Raw genomic sequence first — 18,781 nt, forward strand, 5'->3', positions numbered from 1 at the left:
GCAATGCTAATCGCATACAAGTTAATCATCTTTCAGTTAATCTCCCCAGATAGACGCTGCGGGGATCTGCATCTGTAACCACCGCCGCATCCGACACTCCCCAGGAGCGGCACTGACTCAGGGATGGGTGGATGGATGGACGGATGGATGGATGGAGAAGAGCTGGATGGTGAAAGCGAGACGAGGGAGCGGGAGGAAGGGAGCTATTGGAGAAACAGATTATGATAAATGTCATTCTATTATTGCCTGAATAGAATTTAGGACGGCGGGGACGGCGAGACGGAGTCAGGCTGAGAGAGACGGAGGAGGTGGGTTAGTAGAGCGGGAAGTCCGCCGGCGTGTCGTGAAGTACTGAAACGTGCTCGGCGACGCGGCGGGGCTGAAGGTGCCGCCGGCCCCGAGGGCTCCAGCTGATCGGTGGCTGTGTGGCCTGTCAGAACGCATTCCTGACTTCTCTTCACACGGTCCCACTCACTCTCTGCTTTCCCTCTTTTGTTTTGACTCATAAGCAAGACGCAGTTCTGTCAGGATGTCAGCAGGATTAATTCGAGACTGCTTTCAGATGGAAATGATGAGGAGCATCAGGTTGTGTCAGGAAACCGGCAGGAAGATCATCTGGTGTTCAAACACGTTGCTGTGGAGCAACTGAGCTGACTGTCTTCAACATTAGATTCAATCTTAAACTATATCCGACTGCTTATGGATTCTAAAATATATTTTTTAATTACTTGTTTTGATTGTTTTGGGGATTTTGTAACTTTGAAAATCCTTGAAAACAATGAAGACATGTTCCCTACGGTTTCCCAAACTCAATTCTAAAGGAAAATGGCCCGTCCAGTTACATGCACATTTGGTTTTGGGCTGTTTCTTGACCTTTGTAGACTGTTTTCAGGCTCAGTTCGAGGTTCAGGTCAGACTTTCAGACTCAGGGTCAGATTTAGAAACTTGTCTCAAAGGTTTCAAAGTTTGATTCAAGTCAGTTCCAACCTCAGTTTTAGTGTCAGATCCGAGCAAATATTTCTAATCTGAGTTAGAATTTTGGCTTTCAGCTGTGGTGTTTGTTTATCTACAACATGGAGGACAACAAACAAACAAAACAAATGCAGCTTTTATCTTGATCAACTTTCATTGAGGACAAGCTGTTACTTGAAGAGATTCATCCTCAGACTCATCGCTGTTCAGCATCATCAGGAAAAACTGATTCTGACAGGATGGTTGTGATGGAAAACACATTCTGCTGCTGAGAGATGACTCACTATTTTGTTTTATATGAACAAACTGTGTGTTTATGATAACTGACTCAGTATTTCCACCCTGATATTTAACATTCTCTACATGACTGTTGCAGTTTTAGATTCAGGTTTAGAGTTTCACTTGTTTTTGTGATAATACTTGGAATTATTTCAAACTTGATCATATATTTATTTAAGATGTGTTTTAGATTAAGATTAGGGTTAATTCGGACTAAATTTTTGCTTTGCTTTGGTCTTTTTTCTGTTTCTATTAAAACTTTTTTAAAGCGATTCAGAAGTAAGATGACTTTAAGCTTTACTAGTTTTGGTTTTAGATTGGATTTAAATTTTCATTTGCACTTTTCAACTTTTAGAGATTTGAGCTTCTGCTTGTGTCAGACTCTAATTTGAAATAATTGGGACTTGCTTAATACTTCCTTTTGACCAAGATTGAGATTTACTTTGGATAAAGGCTTTAGACTTGAGACTAAATTTAAACAGTGTTTCTCAAATTCTTTATGACTTGAATTTCAGTGTATTAGGGACTAATTTCAGCATCACATTAAGACATTTAGACAATTTAAAACAGCTTTCGGCTTCCTTTTTCAGTGGATTTTTTGCCTGATTGAGATTTGCCTTGGTGAAGTTTTCAGAGATCGGATCTCTGACTGAAAATTAGCCTGATTTTGGTCATGTCTCTGCTGTGTTTTGCACTCATTTAGGAATTGAATGTTAATTTAAGCAGGACGTCTGTTGCTGCACACGATGGCTCTGCAGACATTTAGTCTAACCTGATCAAACCGATTACCGAGCAGACTTGCAAATGCGAGGGGCGAGAAAGGAACGGCGGCACGATGTGGAATAATGTGCGAGCAGACTTAAGGTCGTGTGGTTAAAAATAGCAGAGAGTGAAGAGTGATGGGACGAGCAGAGGAAGGCAGCAGTGGCGTCCAGCTGTGAGCGCCGCACCCTGCTCCCGGCATGGACTCGCTGCAGGACGGGGTGAGCGTCGACTGGGAGGTGGAAGCAGCGGAAAATAAACACCCGGGGGTCGTAGCAGGATGCTGGGGGTTTACTGGCACAGTACACACACACACACACACACACACACACACACACACACACACACACACACACACACACATACATTGTTATGCCTTATTATTTGGACCATGTATTAACATTTATTTGTGGTTGACTTTCTATGAAATCAGGTTTTGTAGTCTTGTCTGACCTTAGATTGGTTTAATCCTCACCATGTATCATCTAAACATGCGATGATTTGTTTATTTTGTCTGATTTGATATTTTAGCTTTCTGTTCTATTTATTATGTCCTGTTCTGTGTAGAGCAAGGGTGGGATTTTCTTCTACAAATGTTTCTTTATCATGCCTCTGTGGGTGTTGCTTTGACTTTGGACAATTTCCTTAATAGTGACTCCAAAAACATCTGCAAATACCTTTTGATGAACGCTAATCTGAAAGTAATCTCACCCTAAGTTTAAGTTTAATTTTTGTTCCCACAATCAAAGAAGTTCCCATTTCAGTCCCAAAAACATATAAAAATATAAAATCAGAAACCAAACCCTCTGTGTGGAAACCTTCCATTGACTTCCATTCAGTTTCCTTCACAGTGACTCAAAGCACTGCTGGAGGTTTTTTTTTTTTTTACCTCACCCCGACCTCAATATAGCTCCTAACCTTAGTCTACCCTTTAAACATGTAGACGCCTAAATATTTGATGCTTTTCCTTTTCTCTCCCCACAAGCACAAAAAGTCCCCATACTGTGAGCGCATTAACAAACTACAGTCCCCACAATTTATAGAAATGCACACGTACACACACACACACGTACACACACACACACATACGAACAGCATGACATACTACGGTTTGTTTGCTCTCCTTGGAAAAAAAACACAAAACAAAATGCGCATTACATAATTTAATCCCTTACATAACGAACTGAAGTCACTGCACATAGAAATGCACAGATGCACAATTACTAAGACAAACACACACCGAGCCGAATGTAGGACACAAGGTCACGGAAAGCAGAGGTGAACACACAGAGACACAAACACATGGAGGAGCATTAAAATCCAACAGCTGCTGCGCTCGCAACATCACTGTTTTTCATTTATACAATTTACACTGTGAGCAGGCAGACTCACACACACACACACACACACACACACACACACACACACACACACACACACGCACGCACGCACGTCGTTGCCCTGTCAGCCCACCGGATGTCTGTGTGTGTTTGTGTTGCTTTAGGGAGCAACATGGGAACAGTTTGTATGGTATAATTCCCACACACACACACACACACACACACACACACACACACACACACACACACACACACACACACACTCACGCATACACACACATGCTTTGGACATCAATTTGGTGGAAACAAGCCCAAAAACAGCAACTCTCCAGCTTCTCTCGAAGACTTTTTTTGTGCGTGTATGTGTGTCTTGTGTACAAACTATTTTAGACTTCAATGCCTCGAGAACAAACATCAACAACATTCAAGTTGCAGTACCAGGCTCCTCTGAGAGCATTTTTTTCCTCTTTTTGAAAGACAGATTCATATAAAATCACTCTTAAATTGAGAATTCTGTGTTTAACTTCCCTTTTCTGTTATCTCTCTGTTAATATCTGTTATGTTGAGGGCCGAGCTCTCTGGCCCTTATGTCACATAGAAAGGTCCAGGGTCAGTTTGAAATATTTTTTTTCTCTATTTTAAAGTTATTAATTTAATGCAATTCCAGAGGATATATTAAAATCTAAAAAAAATTGTTAAAATGCATCTGAAATTTATTATGTTTTCGTAATTTTGTTTTAAGAGTAGTTCATGTTTTTACCAGTAAGTGGGACTGACGATTGATTTATCACTAATTTAATTTTTCTATTGGGGTGTTAAAATTGTAGGAGTGTGAATTAATGTGGGAGTGTGATTAACAAATTATTAATCAAGACTCACGTTTCTTGGCAGTTGGTAGGTCGATACCATAATACCTATTGCCTCATACCGGACTATCTGTGTGTGTGCATGTCTGTATGTGTACAGATTTTTCACCTATTCTCATTTTTCACCTTGCTAATTTATACTATGCGATATCTCTAGTGTTGTTGTGTTGAGATAAGTTTAGATCTTAGCAGTGAAAGACAAGATGTTTCTTCAGGAGTTGGTGAAAAAAAAAAACGACACTGAAAATAAAACAAGTAAAAACAAGCCTTTGGATGATTTTCATACCAGTTAGTGAGAACTAGAACTGAAAGGCCACAATTTGAATGGATGCATTGCTGGCTGTTTTTTATTTTTTTCTTCTGTTCTGGTCCAGTCACTGCTCCAACTCATGGAGAGTCATGTTTCTTTAACCATCCAGGGCTAGCATTAAGACACAAGTGTTCCATTTCCGTGACTACTGAGGACTGTTATGTTACTGTGAATACAGAGCATGACATAAGGACTGCCATGTTTCCACGACAACGAGACATTACAACGTAAAGAGTGTCCAGCTTCTATAACTTCTAAATATGATGACATAAGGAGGGTTATGTTTCAATGACAGCACATGGAGTGTCATGTTTCCATGGTGACTGATGCTTCACAATGTTTCCATGAAAACTGTGTATGATGTCACCAGGAGTGTCATGTTTCCATGATTACTAAGCATGATGACATCACAAGTGTCATGTTTCCATGATTACTAAGCATGATGACATCACAAGTGTCATGTTTCCATAATTACTAAGCATGATGACATCACAAGTGTCATGTTTCCATGATTACTAAGCATGATGATATCACAAGTATCATGTTTCCATGGTTACTAACCATGATGATGAATAGGCTGCATGTGTTAATGACAGTTCACTTACTTCTAAACATGACAATGTAAACAGTGTCATGTCTCCTTGACGACTAAGAATGATGACACATGGAGTGCTGTTTCTATGACAACTAGACATCATGATGGAAAGAATATAATGTTTCTATGACTACTGAACATGATGAGTTATGAAGTGCTACGTTTCAACAAGCCATGTTGATCTGCGGAGGACGGTGTTTCCATGACGATCGGGCATGACGACGTATGGGCTGCGTGTGTTCCCATGAATGACGCCAAGAGCAGCGTCATGTTTCCATGACAACTAGACATGACTTCATGTCATGTCCATGTGGTTGTGACTGGGGTTTCCTTTTGCAGTTCTGGCATGTGGCCAATCAAATCGCCTTTTCCTTCTCCATACAATCGCTTCCGAAGTAACTGCATGGAACTGTGTGGTGTTTCCTGGGAACACTTTAGTCCCTCTTCATGAAGGGAAAACACTATCTCCCTTGAGGTTTATTTATTTATTGTTTAATTTATGAAAGATTGGACTCAAAATGATAGAGTGACTGATTATGGTTTATTCTTCAACTTTGACTGTTCCAACTTTTGTAAACTTCGAGTGACAGCTCACGTCTTTGGTGCTGTTTGCTATTCCTTCGGAGGCTTCCTCCATGTGTCACTCTTGTTATTCTTTATCAGACCAGCTGCTCCCTGTTTCACTTCAGCCATTTCAAGGCTGCTTTCCTCCTCCGCCCCTTATTATTTGTAACAGTAGGGTTCATCACGTTTTTTGCCACTCTCCTGTGCTTGTCCTCATTTATGTTTTTGTGCTTGAAGCTTAGTATTTATGTGTTTGCTTGCTTTTTTTTTTTTTTTTTTAAAGCAGATTAGGGAAGCAAACACATTTTTGCTTCTAGAAACTGCTCATGCGGTAGAGGAAATCTTTTCCTGGGTAGAGTTTGTTTAAGATGTCTCTGCACACCTGACAGAGACTCAGATGTTTTCAAATCATGCTGTTTAAATGCTGACTTTGCAGACTGGATGCATCATTTCATTCCTCGCCTGGCTTTCGTTGAGCTGCTCTTTCACTGTCAGCCCTCACAGGCCTCACATGTGTCTCTTGCACTTTGATAAACAGGAGCGCTCACGGCCGCTGCCCCTCGATCACATGACACTCTTTCTTGCTGGATGCACACGCAGAGCTGAAGCTGCATCACAGACTGCTCGGCGGGCTGCCGGCTCGCTACTTGACCTTGTGGTGGGATTTTTTTTTTTTTTTTCACAGGACTGTAAATCCCAGAGCTGTTTGTGTCAGAACCGCAGTGAACTGTGCACCACCTGTCGGCAACGTGACTATTATGATTGTGCAGTTTGAATGTGAAGGCTTTCAGTTCAAAGGGAGGTTTTTTTCTTCTATCCCAACAACACCGAGGAAACCCCCCATTGTAGTTAAGTATACACCTTGCAAGCTCCTGCTTCACAAAATTATCGTCTTAACATATGACGTGAAAACAACATTGTTATTTTGTTAAATATCGGCACCTTTCAACCACCATTTCTTTGATTTGAACCAGACTGTTGTATCTAAAATCTATCTCAATGGACACAGGTCAAAGGTGACACAGGTTTAATGTGGATAAAATATCTAGATTTAGTTAAAAAAAAATAAAAATGAATGTTTTTAAAAAGGACACAAGATTCATGGGTGCTGGTGGTTTGGGTTCAAAAACGGAAAACAATGCTGTGCAAAATATGCCGCAGTAGCGTTCTTCCTCATATGGTAGCAGTACAACAAGTTTATATCATCACTTGACAGTCCACCCACTAGAAAATGAAGTGTTTGAAACTCGGCACGTCAACGTCTCCCGGCAGTTCCACAACAAATAAGATGCCAAAGCAGCCAGCTGCAGTGTAAGGACTTTCAGTTTGAAATTGACCATTTTAATTTGTGTTGTTTAGTAAATACAGTTTTTTTTTTTCAATTTTACTTTGTTGTGCCTTTCCCCTTTGTGCATCAAAAGTTAAATGCTAGTGTTTAAAATGCAGTATGAACAAGAATATTTTAAGCATACTGGTGTGACTGTTTGCATCAAGCGGTTCAAGAGAGACAATAAGACGTCATCTGTGTACACATAGCTTTAATCGTGTGAAAACAAGCCTCAGTACATACTCATCAGTATCACAAGTTGGCAATTTGTCTACCATAAATCCCCATAGTGTCTTTTAATGGATGAGTATTTTATTTTTTCTTTTGGCAAAGATCGGTGAAGCGTACAGCAAATGTGAACACTACCTCGAATTGCATGCGTGCACAGTGCAACACTTCTGCTTGTACATCCAGCCTCTAAACACACGTATTTCTTACACAGAAAAGCACTTATGCCCAGACAGGCAGCGAGCTTTCGTCTGCAAACAGACAGCTTCAAAGCTCTGGAGAATAATTCATCAGAGTTGTTTATTTTTGAATGAAATGTGACGTCCTCGACCCTGGAAAGCATGTGAGCCTGACGTGACGACACACACACACGGACATGTGGTGGTTTAGCTTCCTTTGCTTTCAGTGTAAAAGTGCAGATTTCTCTCTCTCTCTCTCTCTCTCTCTCTCTCTCTTTCTCTCTCTTTTTCTTTTGTGCACAAATTAGCAGAGCTCAAATGCACATGTCGGACTGCCTCGGGCTCGGGCGCTCACTCAGGAAGTGGGTGTGACGTTATGCTGAGACACACACCACACACACACACACACACACACACACACACACACACACACACACACACACACACACACACACACACACACACACGGGCACATTTAGAGTAGCACGCGCACACAAATTAGTCGTCTCCTCCCGGTGTTTGCTTTGGATTAGCACAGAAAAAGGAGATTGAGACCGTTTTCATCATCCCATCTGGTGCCCTTCACCTACGGGTTGCTAGGCACCGGCTGAAGTTGTGTTTAATACTGCCGTAGCTGTGTGTGTGTGTGTGTGTGTGTGTGTGTGTGTGTGTGTATTGGAGGAAACTCCTGCAGCAGCAGAAATGTCTCCAGAAGGCTCTGCAACAGACACTCAAACACCGATTCTGGCAGACGTGCCCGACATTGGCCGGGACAGCTGTTACGCAATGCCTTCCAAAGAAAACGACAGATACACTCACACACATACACACACACACACACAGATCTGCAAAGATGTAGCGCTCCATTGTCATGACGATACAACCACATGGACAAGGGTCTCCCTTAAAATTATCCTGCTTTTAATCATGACGGTTGCAGAGAAAACCAGAATCATGTGTTTCTTTCCCTCCTCCTTATGGTCAGTAGTTCTTGCTGAAGTTTGTGGGTTCTAAAAGTTAAGCTACAGTATTAATTATGACACACATTGTGAAGTACAATGATCTTTTAAATGTCCACATCAGCCACGTCTTAAATATGTTTCAAATATGAATTGCATTTCCATATGAGTGTGAGGTGAAATATCTCTCTCAAATTGTCTGAAAGTCATTTGCTAAATTGCATCCTGAGTAGCTCGTCCGAGTTTCATTTCCCATTGTTGTTGTTTGAATTTGCCGCAGTCCTTCCTCCGATGAATTGACCTGAATTGGCCAGCAGGCCATAGTTTGTGCACCTCTGCTCCAGACGCTCAGAGACTAGTTTATGCTGGCCTCTAATGCAAGTTGTGTCTAAATCACACTGCACAGGTTGTTTTTGACATTAAGTCAAAGTAAACTAAAAAGAAACACTTCTGTTACGAGACATAATCGTTGGGTGAAATTGTTGACTTTTTGTTCAATTATTGTATTCGAGCTTCCAAATTGATAAAAACCACATTCAATTGCAGCGATTATCTTGTAGAACAAAATGTGCTAAGTATCATAGATGGTTGACAAATGACAGATGGCTGCATAATCACCATCGTCTGGTACGGAGGGCGGATAAACTTCCCAGCAACGGTAATTCCCTCTGAAATGCAGAGGGAGGTGGCATTTTTCAGCAGTGAAAAGGCTCCGAAACACTGGGCTGTATCCAGTGGATGTATATGAGCAGCTGTTCATAGTGGAATGCAGTTGTAACATGCAGGTTTCCTGTTCTGGAAAGTGTAATTAATCATTAGCAAAGTCAATAACAGTACTTTTAGTAATAAATAAATGTTAGAATTACATTTTTGGGCAATTTCAGTAGTTTTATCTGAAAGATGCTTTAGATTTTGGGTGATACCTAAAAAAAAATGTAGACTCCATTCCTGCTTATAGGGAACACTCACATCACCCGTCCAGATCACACAAATCCACCTTTCCTAGAGTCAAAAAACTTTAAAATTCACTCATCTTCCAACTGCACAAATCATGTACAAAGCATGAAATGAGTCATTCCCAACACACACAGCTACATGGAGGCGTCTTCCAGGAGGCGCAGGCCTGCCAACTCGCTCGATAACTCCCACAATTCAGTTGCAATTATGCGTTTAATATTGACGCATTCAATGTGTTTCAGAGTGGAAATGATCAAAGTCTGGCGTTTTTCACTTAATAAGGTTAAGCGGTAGCCTTTCTGTTAGCTCTTACCATTAAATTAGTGGATCCAGTTCTCATACATTGCTAAGTGGGGCAGTTTGGCCCTCTGGAAGAGATAACGACCTTTTGTGTTATGAAAGTTGTCCATCATTGACTTTTATCACGGGGTTGTCTTACAGACTGTTCAAATCCCCATTTCCTCCCGTCCCAAAAAAAAAAAAAAAAAAACTAGAGCCTCGGGCTGTTTGCCTCCTTCTATGGACCGCTGTGAGAATATCTGAAAGTAAGTGATCACTTTAAAGACGTTCGCTGGTGACGAACCTGCTCTTATAGCCCATTTATCAGGTTTCTTTTAGTGAAACAGAGGCCGTCCTCTTCTGATAGTTGATGATCAAACATTAAAAGACGAGCTGTGTCACGTCACGTTCATCACACGCCGCCCACGACTCATACTTGCATTGTTGAAATTCATTATCCATCAAGAAAAAGCCCACTTGGATAGCTTTAATAGTCAATTATTCAAAATGAGCTTCTTCCCCCTCCTTCTCCTCCTCACCATCATTCTTTCTTTCTCTGAAAGATTCATCGAGTCATTTACTGAGCATCTCCTTGTCGGAGTCGTACAGCCGCCGACCGTCTGCTCTCCTCTTCCTCTTTATTTCCACGTCTCCTCTCCACACTGAGAGAGAGAGAGAATGAGCTTCCCTACTGCTTTTCTTTTGTATTGTTGTTTTCTTTTCCTTGAGGCTCATTGTGCTTTTAAGATACCTACCTGTCCACCTCCTCCTCCCTACTTTCCCTCCTCGTTTCATTTTCTTTCCCCCTACAAGGCTCGACTCGGTCGTCCCCCCCCCCCCCTCCCCCCACGTCCTCTCTTCGCTCTCTCCTTCTGCTGCTGCTCTCGTCTCTTGATCTCAGGCCGGGCTTAATCTTTCCTCTCTACGAGTGTGTGTTTATGCGCCTGCAGATATCAGCGAGGCCCACCAGGGAAGCCAGGAAGCTTTAAGCTGTTACGTAACAAATGTCCTCTTGACTTGGAAGTGTGTCATTGCTTTGGATGAAGGCCCCGAAAGACCCTTCCAGGCCTCCCTTGATAGCACTAATGCCTGGATGGCGGATTGGGGGGAAAGAAGCGGGGGCAGGAGGGGAGATAGGGGGTAAAACAATAGAGTGAAATTGGGAGGATGGAAAAGGGCAAAGAGGATAAATACGAAAGGAGGGTCAAACGCTGCTCGGATTCAGGGGGAGCCAAGTGAAATCGAAGGAATTAAGATGAGCAATGGAGGCAGACGGGCAGAAAGAGAAGGACGGGGAAGGAGGCAGCTTTAGAGGTGAAAGTGGGAAGTGGTCTAGACGCGAAGGGGAGGCTGCGGCATGTCTGACTGAGCGGCGTCGCTTCGTCCTCTGATGCCACAGTAGTTTAATTTATCTGCCGCGTGTTGCAGAAGGCAGCCGGCTTCACTGTGGAGCTCCTGCAGAGGCAGGGCGGACCCATCCACTGGAAGCTGTTGCTTTTTCCTTCACTAGTCCACAAACATGAGCTTGCACTGCTACAACTGCGCCAACTGGAACAGAAAGGCTAAATCCACAGTGCCCTCTAGTGGCTGTAGTGATTATGAAGGTAACAATATAGCAGAAATGTTATTTAACTGCTTCTTCCTTTGAATGGGAAGTAATGCGTGATTGTATTGGAGGCTGAATGAATATACTTTTTCGAGGCTAGTAGTTATTTTCCTAAATTTTTGTGTTCCTCCACTAAAAAAAAAAGCAAGCATGCCCAGCAAGAACATTCAAACTTCACACAAAACGTCTCACGAACCTATAATAAAATCCCTGTGAGGTGAGAGTGCTACCCATTAGATGACCGTCTCAAAACACTCAGAGTCACATTTGCCTGAAGCGATCTCTGTCACTCATGAATATTCTTCCCATTAACAAGGCTCATGTTTTCATCTTCACACTCTTAATTTCAGGCTTTCAAGCTCCTCGCATTTTAACATTTATATTAACTGGTGGCATTTTTATTTGTGGTGTGTGTGTGTGTGTGTGTGTGTGTGTGTGTGTGTGTGTGCATGGCTTGTTTGTATGTAGGGAATCATCCGAGGTGAGGCAGAAAAGGCTTGTTGAAATCCATCAGGGATTCTCTTCATTATATGAGGGCAGACGGGCGGCTGGCCAGAGAGCAGCCAGATCCTGTTAATGGTCCGTGTGTGTGTGAAAATGTCCTCGTCAGCTCTGCCGCCCTTCATATTCATCCAAACAGCACGAGCTTTCAACAACACCCAACACAAACGGGAAGACAGGTTACAGCCAAAAATCAGGTTAATGTAGACACCCCGGTTGGTTAAAGCCCTGTAATTACGCCCAGCTGTACTGTGATCAGACCTCACAGGCACTTATGTACACAGACGGAAATAAAACGGTGACGAAAACAGCTCCGTACAAGGGATTCATGCATTAATAAGTGCTGCATTTCGGTTACTTAAAATGCTGTTAACACAGTGTGAATGTTTTTAACAAGGTCCCAGTGGTTTTTAAAAATCATGAGGACGTCCAAACCTCAGGTTTTGATGTTCCTGGTCTAAAAATGACTTAAAATGCATGAAATTATTGGAGGTAAAGCATGAAACATGAAAGCTAAGATCCACTTTGAACTCGGCAAAAAAGCAGTTAGAAGCAAATTTGTTGAGATAATCAAAAGCAAGTATGAGTCCAGTTCAAAGGCAGGTTGACAGTACTGATAAACTGGCGTCATTCTAGTCGCATAACCATTTAGAAACTGTTTTAAAACTGGTCTACAGGAAGTCCAATGAAACAGTCCCCATCCTGTCAGAATCCAGTCCAGAGCCAGATAACATTAGTCTCATAACTTACAGATTTTTCTTTTGAGGACAGTTTAAAATGATGCTAGTACCGGCAAAGACCCAGGCTAAATCCTACTGTGAAACTAGACATCAGTCCAAACCCAGTTCAAAAATCAACGTGAAATCAGTGTTACAGAAGGCCAAAAAAATGAGAAAGAACCAGCCTGAAGCCAGTCACACACCAGTTAGAGGTTATTGTTAACCAAGCAATCAATTTGGAATCATCATTATTAAATACTATCCATCTACATGACAAAATAGGGTCCATGAACGGTCTACGGTCTCTCTTGGTTCTAACTGTGTGTCAGGGCCACTAAAAGCTCAGAAAATCCCATTTTAATCACTGAGACATTTAATTATCTGCCTTTTGTTAAGGATAAAATCCTATTAATGAAGTGTGTGCGGTGCAGGAAACAGCCAGTGGAAGAATAACGAGGGCGTTCACACATGGGGAAAAAAACTCAGAGGGTTTGTTACTCATGCATGGATCACTTACTGTTCCCTGTGAAAGGCCTCCAAGTTACAACTGATTACATTTGTTGTTATTCTACACAATGAGGGATGATTGCAGGTCATTTATAATTGTTAAAACAATGTTGGCTGCTTCAAGCAAACCATACCGTGCAGGAAGCGGCGAATAACCACACAAGCTGCAGGAGTCTAACACGTTGCGTCCTGTGGCTCAAAATACAATCACAGAGTTCGTGCTGAAATTTCCTCACACTCCCACACGCAGGCACACTCTCCTGGTCACACATATCAATTAATCATTCTGCTTTTGCACGACTTCTTCAAAGTGTCGCCTAGTTTTTTGTTTTTTTTCTTCTCTTCCGAACCTCGTTGACTCTTTCCGCCCCTTCGCGCCGACTCGGTTTCTTTCCGAGCACAGTCTGTCCGTCTCATCTTTCAATAAGCGCTGTCAGGACACTGTGTCTGTGTGCAATTTAGCATGAGAAGAAGCTAATTCAGGCTGAAAAAGAGTCTCTCTCGAATGCAGTATGTCTTTCCACTCTTATGACAGGCTATTTTAAGCTTTGCTTTGGGTAGCTTTGTGTCTTCTCTGTCTTCATGTGTCTCACTTTTGAGACTTTAACTAACATTATGTGAGTGTTTCGTGTATAAATCAGTGGTTTATAGCTTTGCAAACCTGTCTTTGTCACAGGTCTTTGGTGAACCCAGTAACCGACTCAGACACATAGATAAAGTTCCAGTTTTAAAGGGTTAATCTGAAGCGTAGGTATCCTGAAGGGAGTCAAAAAACATGAAAAGAAACCTAAGTAACAATGCGGGACATGGTGACACAGGGTACCAAGACAATCTAACACAGAGGCATAAAGGAAAGAGGTATACACTGGGGATCGGAAGACACAGGTGAAAAACATTGATGAATGAGAAGCATGGAGGTAGGGCAGACAGGAAGGACAGGTGAGTAGTGATGGTGACGAGATAGGTGAGTGTCAAATTAAAACAGGAAGAGATAAAACAGGTAAGACATGCAGACTTTACACAGACATAAGGACAAAAGAGATGAATTTAACTTAATTTATTTAGCCTTCATGTAACTGGGTGAGTCCCGTCGAGATTGCAGGATCTCCTTATCAAGGGAGTGCTGGCCAAGATGGCAGCAACACCAAGCTAGATTTACATTAAACTAACATTAACATTAAATTATTTAAAACAACATACATTATGAAGCATAGAAGAAAAGCATACAATGTAAAATATACAGCAGTAATTTGCCTAAACATCATACATTGGCTAGAAAAGAAGGTAATTACACACCCCAATGGAATCTGCCTCCATACCATTCACCTGGTCTTCATTCCTGTATCTGTAGTTCATCTTATTCAAGGCTGCAGAGGAAGAGAGCATAAAAGCTTGTTTACCAAGTCCAGTGTGAACTTTAGATACGGCCACTGAAAGGATGTCATTGGAACGCAGACAGTAATGAATGTTTTTAAGTAAAGTGTGTCCTCAAAGGTCAGAGGGGAAAAGGCCAAGGATTGATGTATAAATGATATTATACCAGTGTGTGAGTCTGTGCTTGGTTAGGGAGAGCCGCTGAACTCTTGCATATGAGATGCAATGATGAGTTAGAGTATGCAGCCTGAGACAAACATAAAAAAAAGCCAAGGTACATAGTGTTCAGGCAATGCAAGCATTGGGCAGGGGCACATGTACAGTACAGGAGATCACCATCACCAAGCAACAGGAGGAATGTTGCCTCTACTGTTTTTTTTTTCCCAGCAGTGTAGGAAAAACTGAATTTGTTTCTACGATAAAGCCTTGCTTGAGCTCAAGCTTATTTGCTTATGGTTTTAGCACTAGTTCAATCTGACTGCCCTGCTGCATCATTTTGGTTTTTGTTGCTTTCAGTACAAGTTAAACCAAACGGGGGATAGTTGTATAGTCTGCAGATGCTCAAGAGATTGAGCAACGGTCGTGCCACTGCAGTAAATGATGCTGTCATCTGAATAAAGACGAAGCTGTGCATGTGAAACATTATTGTCCAGGTTGCTAACATAAATAGTAAATAAAAGTGGTTCCAGGACAGAACCTTGGGGGACCCCTGATGTGACATTTAATACAGTAGAGACAATGTTATCACATTTATTTCTCTCATAATGTTCATATCATTCATGAAATCCTTCAAATGAATACTAGTCGTCAATAATGAAAAACGTTTTTCATAGTCTCAGCAAATTTACTGTAGTTGTTTTACAGATCCCAATGTCAACCTCATCTGTGCCCACCGCTGTATAAATCTCACACATATGCTAACAGACAGTGATCTACCACCTGGCAATGGCATAAATCCAATCCCAATCTGATTTCATGATCTGTCTAATGATCCCCACTGCACACGAGCTGTAGATTACTGCGATAATTACTGCACTGCTGCCTGCTCCCACAGTGTTACAGCACGTAATCCTCGGGAGAGGATGAAGTGCTGCGTCATACAGGCGGCACAGCATCCCACAACTGAAACATAATCCGTCCATCCAGCTTCTATACCGTTTTATCCAATCCAGGGTGGTAGAGCACTGGAGCTGATCCCAGCTGATTCTGGGTGAACTCTTTGTATAAGTGATCTGTTATATCGTAATTAGTGCTGCCGCTCAAGGTCAGCAGAAATGTAACCCAATCTAACTGAAGTGGGCTCATTTGGACCCGAACCTTTACCTCTCATGCAGACTGGATGCGGTCCGGCTGCGTTCCGGCTGCAGTCTGTCTCCGGTCCGGTATACCGCAGCACTGTGATTCACACTGCCTGCGGTGTCTCTGCAGTCCGCTGGAGAAGGTTGCCAGATCTGCCGTTATCCCCCATAGACAATATGAAACCCATTTTACTCAATAGAAAGCAGCCCAAACCGCCATCTCGGTTGAAAATGCAAGTTAAAACCATATTTGTGTGGTAAAAAACACGTCATAAATACATAATCATTTTATCAACCCGTCCAACGTGTTCAAAAAAGACGCTTGATTTGGCAGAAACCCGCCCAATCTGGCAACACGGAGCTGCTCCGGTCACAGAGCTGTTTTGAGCCATTTTGGTGTCATTTGACTTTTCAGCAGTGACGAAGTAGCAAACCATTCATTCCTCTGATGCGTATAATGACTACGTCACGTTGTTTGTTCTGTATTCTGCCAGAAGAAGTAAAAAAAATAGAATATTGAGGCAAAAACACGACAGATTTTATTTTGAAGTCACGTATTTTGGAACACGTATCGCGTTTCCTTCCGGCACCCGACTTACTTCTGTCTGAATTGACGCGGTGCTGCGGCATTCGGAAAAATAGAATCTTTGTGGAAAGAGACCGGAGCTCCGCAGAGGCTCCGGAGCCGGACTCGGGGGCCAGCCTGTCTGTTGTGACTCCTGAAGACAACAGTAGTTGTGCAGTTGGTCAGTTGAAATAACAAGGACATTCTTACATGTTTCCAAACAAGAGAGAGTAATGGTAAGAGCACTAGCTGGCTGAAACTTCTAAAACTGCTAAGAATGCTTCAAGAACTAGAACAAATAACAGACGACTACAATGGCTCACAGAGTTAAACACCTAAAACTGCTCAATCTGCTGGATTGGCTACGCTACAGCAGCTGAAATGACTAAAAGAGTTCAACATGCTAAATGCACTAAAATGCCTGGAAATATCTGAAACAACTCAAACTGTTGATACAGCTAAGTCAACTAAAATCGCTATAATGTACAAAACAATTGAAATTCCCAAAAGAGTTGAATGGATAAAAACTTAAAAAATGACTGCATTGACTATAGTTAAATGGGCATAAAGGGTTAAATTTGCTATAACAATACAGTGACAAAAATACGTATAATTCTAAAGCAAGTAAAAACATAAAATAGCTAAAGCTGAAGAAAAAAAACCTCGGCTAAAACAGTTGAAGAAGCTGAAATAACCGTAGAGGTGACTATAGCTGAAATGGTTAAGAAACTGAAATAGTTATCAAAACTGGACAACCTAACACAGTTTAAAATAGCTACCACAGCTGAAATGGATGAAAACCATCAAATCATTGCTGAAAGTTCATAAATGCAATATTCACAACAAAAAGGCAAAAAGCTGTGTCATATTATATGTGTAAAATCTGTGCTGTATTAATTTTTGATATTAAGCATGTTTTCCTACTATAAATAAATTGTGTTGGGTAGAAAGTTGGTGGAAAGCTAGCAGACAGGGAGCAGGCATAATGAAAAACATTTAAATCTACTGCTCTGGTTCAGACGTCCTTCTACCATGACTCTAGCTTGTGGTTATATGAATGATCTCATTCCATTGCGTCCAGATTTCGGTCCCATTTCTCTCCAACATGTCTCCTTCTGGGGCCTTTGTATAAATTTGTCAGCCCTGTCCGATGGGGAAACGGTCAGATCGGAGTTAAAGAGAGCCGGGGAAGTCAAACGAACCGGAGAGCTTAAAGCAGGCTGTGGATTATAACTGATAGATACCCTTTTTAGGCCAAACACAACTCCGCATTAAAGGCTTTTGCAAGGACGTGAGCCACAGTTTCCTGGACGGCATTGTATGTCATGTGGCGAGATGTCAAAGAGACAGCGAAAACATGCATGCACGCAACACACAGGATGCTGGATTAGCAGCGATGGCGGCATCGGCGTTCCTGAACGTCGGCCGCAGAGGGACTCAGACGCGAGCCAGGGAGCGGGGCAGAGTGCACGTCCACTCCCGCCCCGATCTGTCCACCTAAATACCCGCTGACCTGCTTTCTGTAAGCTCGCCTATCTGGCCGCCGTTGCCGCCCAACTCAATAAAAGAAGACATTTTGTGGAACAATTATGTGAAGAAGAAGCGAACAGCCTGTATTGGAGGATGACCTTGTCGCCTTTGTGGCAGCTCTCCGAGTGCTGGGAGGTGTGGAAATATTGAAATTGGAAATCAATATGTGTTTGTGTAGGGACTGGGATGAAGGAACAATCTTCACCCCTTTCTCTGCCTTGTTTGCAGTTTTTTTTTTCTTTTTCCAGGTAATAATTGCTGTTCTGGCCTCATCAGGGTTTTCCTCCCAGAATTGTCCGATTTTCCTTGACACCAGATAGACAAAAGCATTACACTTATGTGATTATTTCAATCATGCTTGATGATATATCAGTCTCAATACATAACACAAGCAGCTAGATTCATTAGCCAAATCAAAAAAGAAAGACATATTTCTTCGCAACAAGCTATGCTAAAGTCATCTCACTGACATAAAAAATGGCCAATTAGCCCGTTTAATGGTTTCCACCAACTAATATTAGCCTTTGTGTTTTCGTTCGCAAAGCAGCTCAATAGCCTAAGCATGAGAATTTCATAGATTAGTGTCACATCAGCACTTTTGTTAGCTTGAACAAGCTGATATTTACAGCTATGTTAGGCTTACTGCTGAATTCTGATTTATTCACTGAATGAGAATAATGATAGCTGACATCATGAATAAAGTAAGAATGTGTGTTTCTTCAAATAAAATTAGCCGTGTTTAAAAAGCGAGTACATTCACTTTAGCAATTTGGTTTGTGTTCACAAAGCAAAGTCAGATCGTACAATAAGCAGCCAAGTTTGTGCAAACAATATTTTTTAGCTAAAAAAAAAAAACTTTCCTGATATAGCTGTCAGTAAGTAATTTTGAATTTCAGTATTCATTCTGATGTTAGCTAAAACCCAAAAAACAGCCATTGTAAAAACTATATGTAGATTGTCAGTACTGTGAAAATGTATTTTCTTCAGATTTGATTGATAGTCGATCCCTTTTTGAGGTGCAGGTGACTGCATGCTGTTTTGTATTAGAAGGAAGCAGATGGACA

General features: G+C 41.8%; 1 protein-coding gene across 1 annotated transcript in view; it reads left to right on the plus strand.

Moving 5' to 3' along the window:
* Window positions 1-18,781, plus strand: part of plcl1 (phospholipase C like 1) — an 82,304-nt gene that overhangs the window by 33,036 nt on the left and 30,487 nt on the right. The window lies entirely within an intron of this gene.

Source organism: Salarias fasciatus, chromosome 16, assembly GCF_902148845.1.
Source record: "Salarias fasciatus chromosome 16, fSalaFa1.1, whole genome shotgun sequence".
Lineage (NCBI taxonomy): Eukaryota > Metazoa > Chordata > Actinopteri > Blenniiformes > Blenniidae > Salarias > Salarias fasciatus.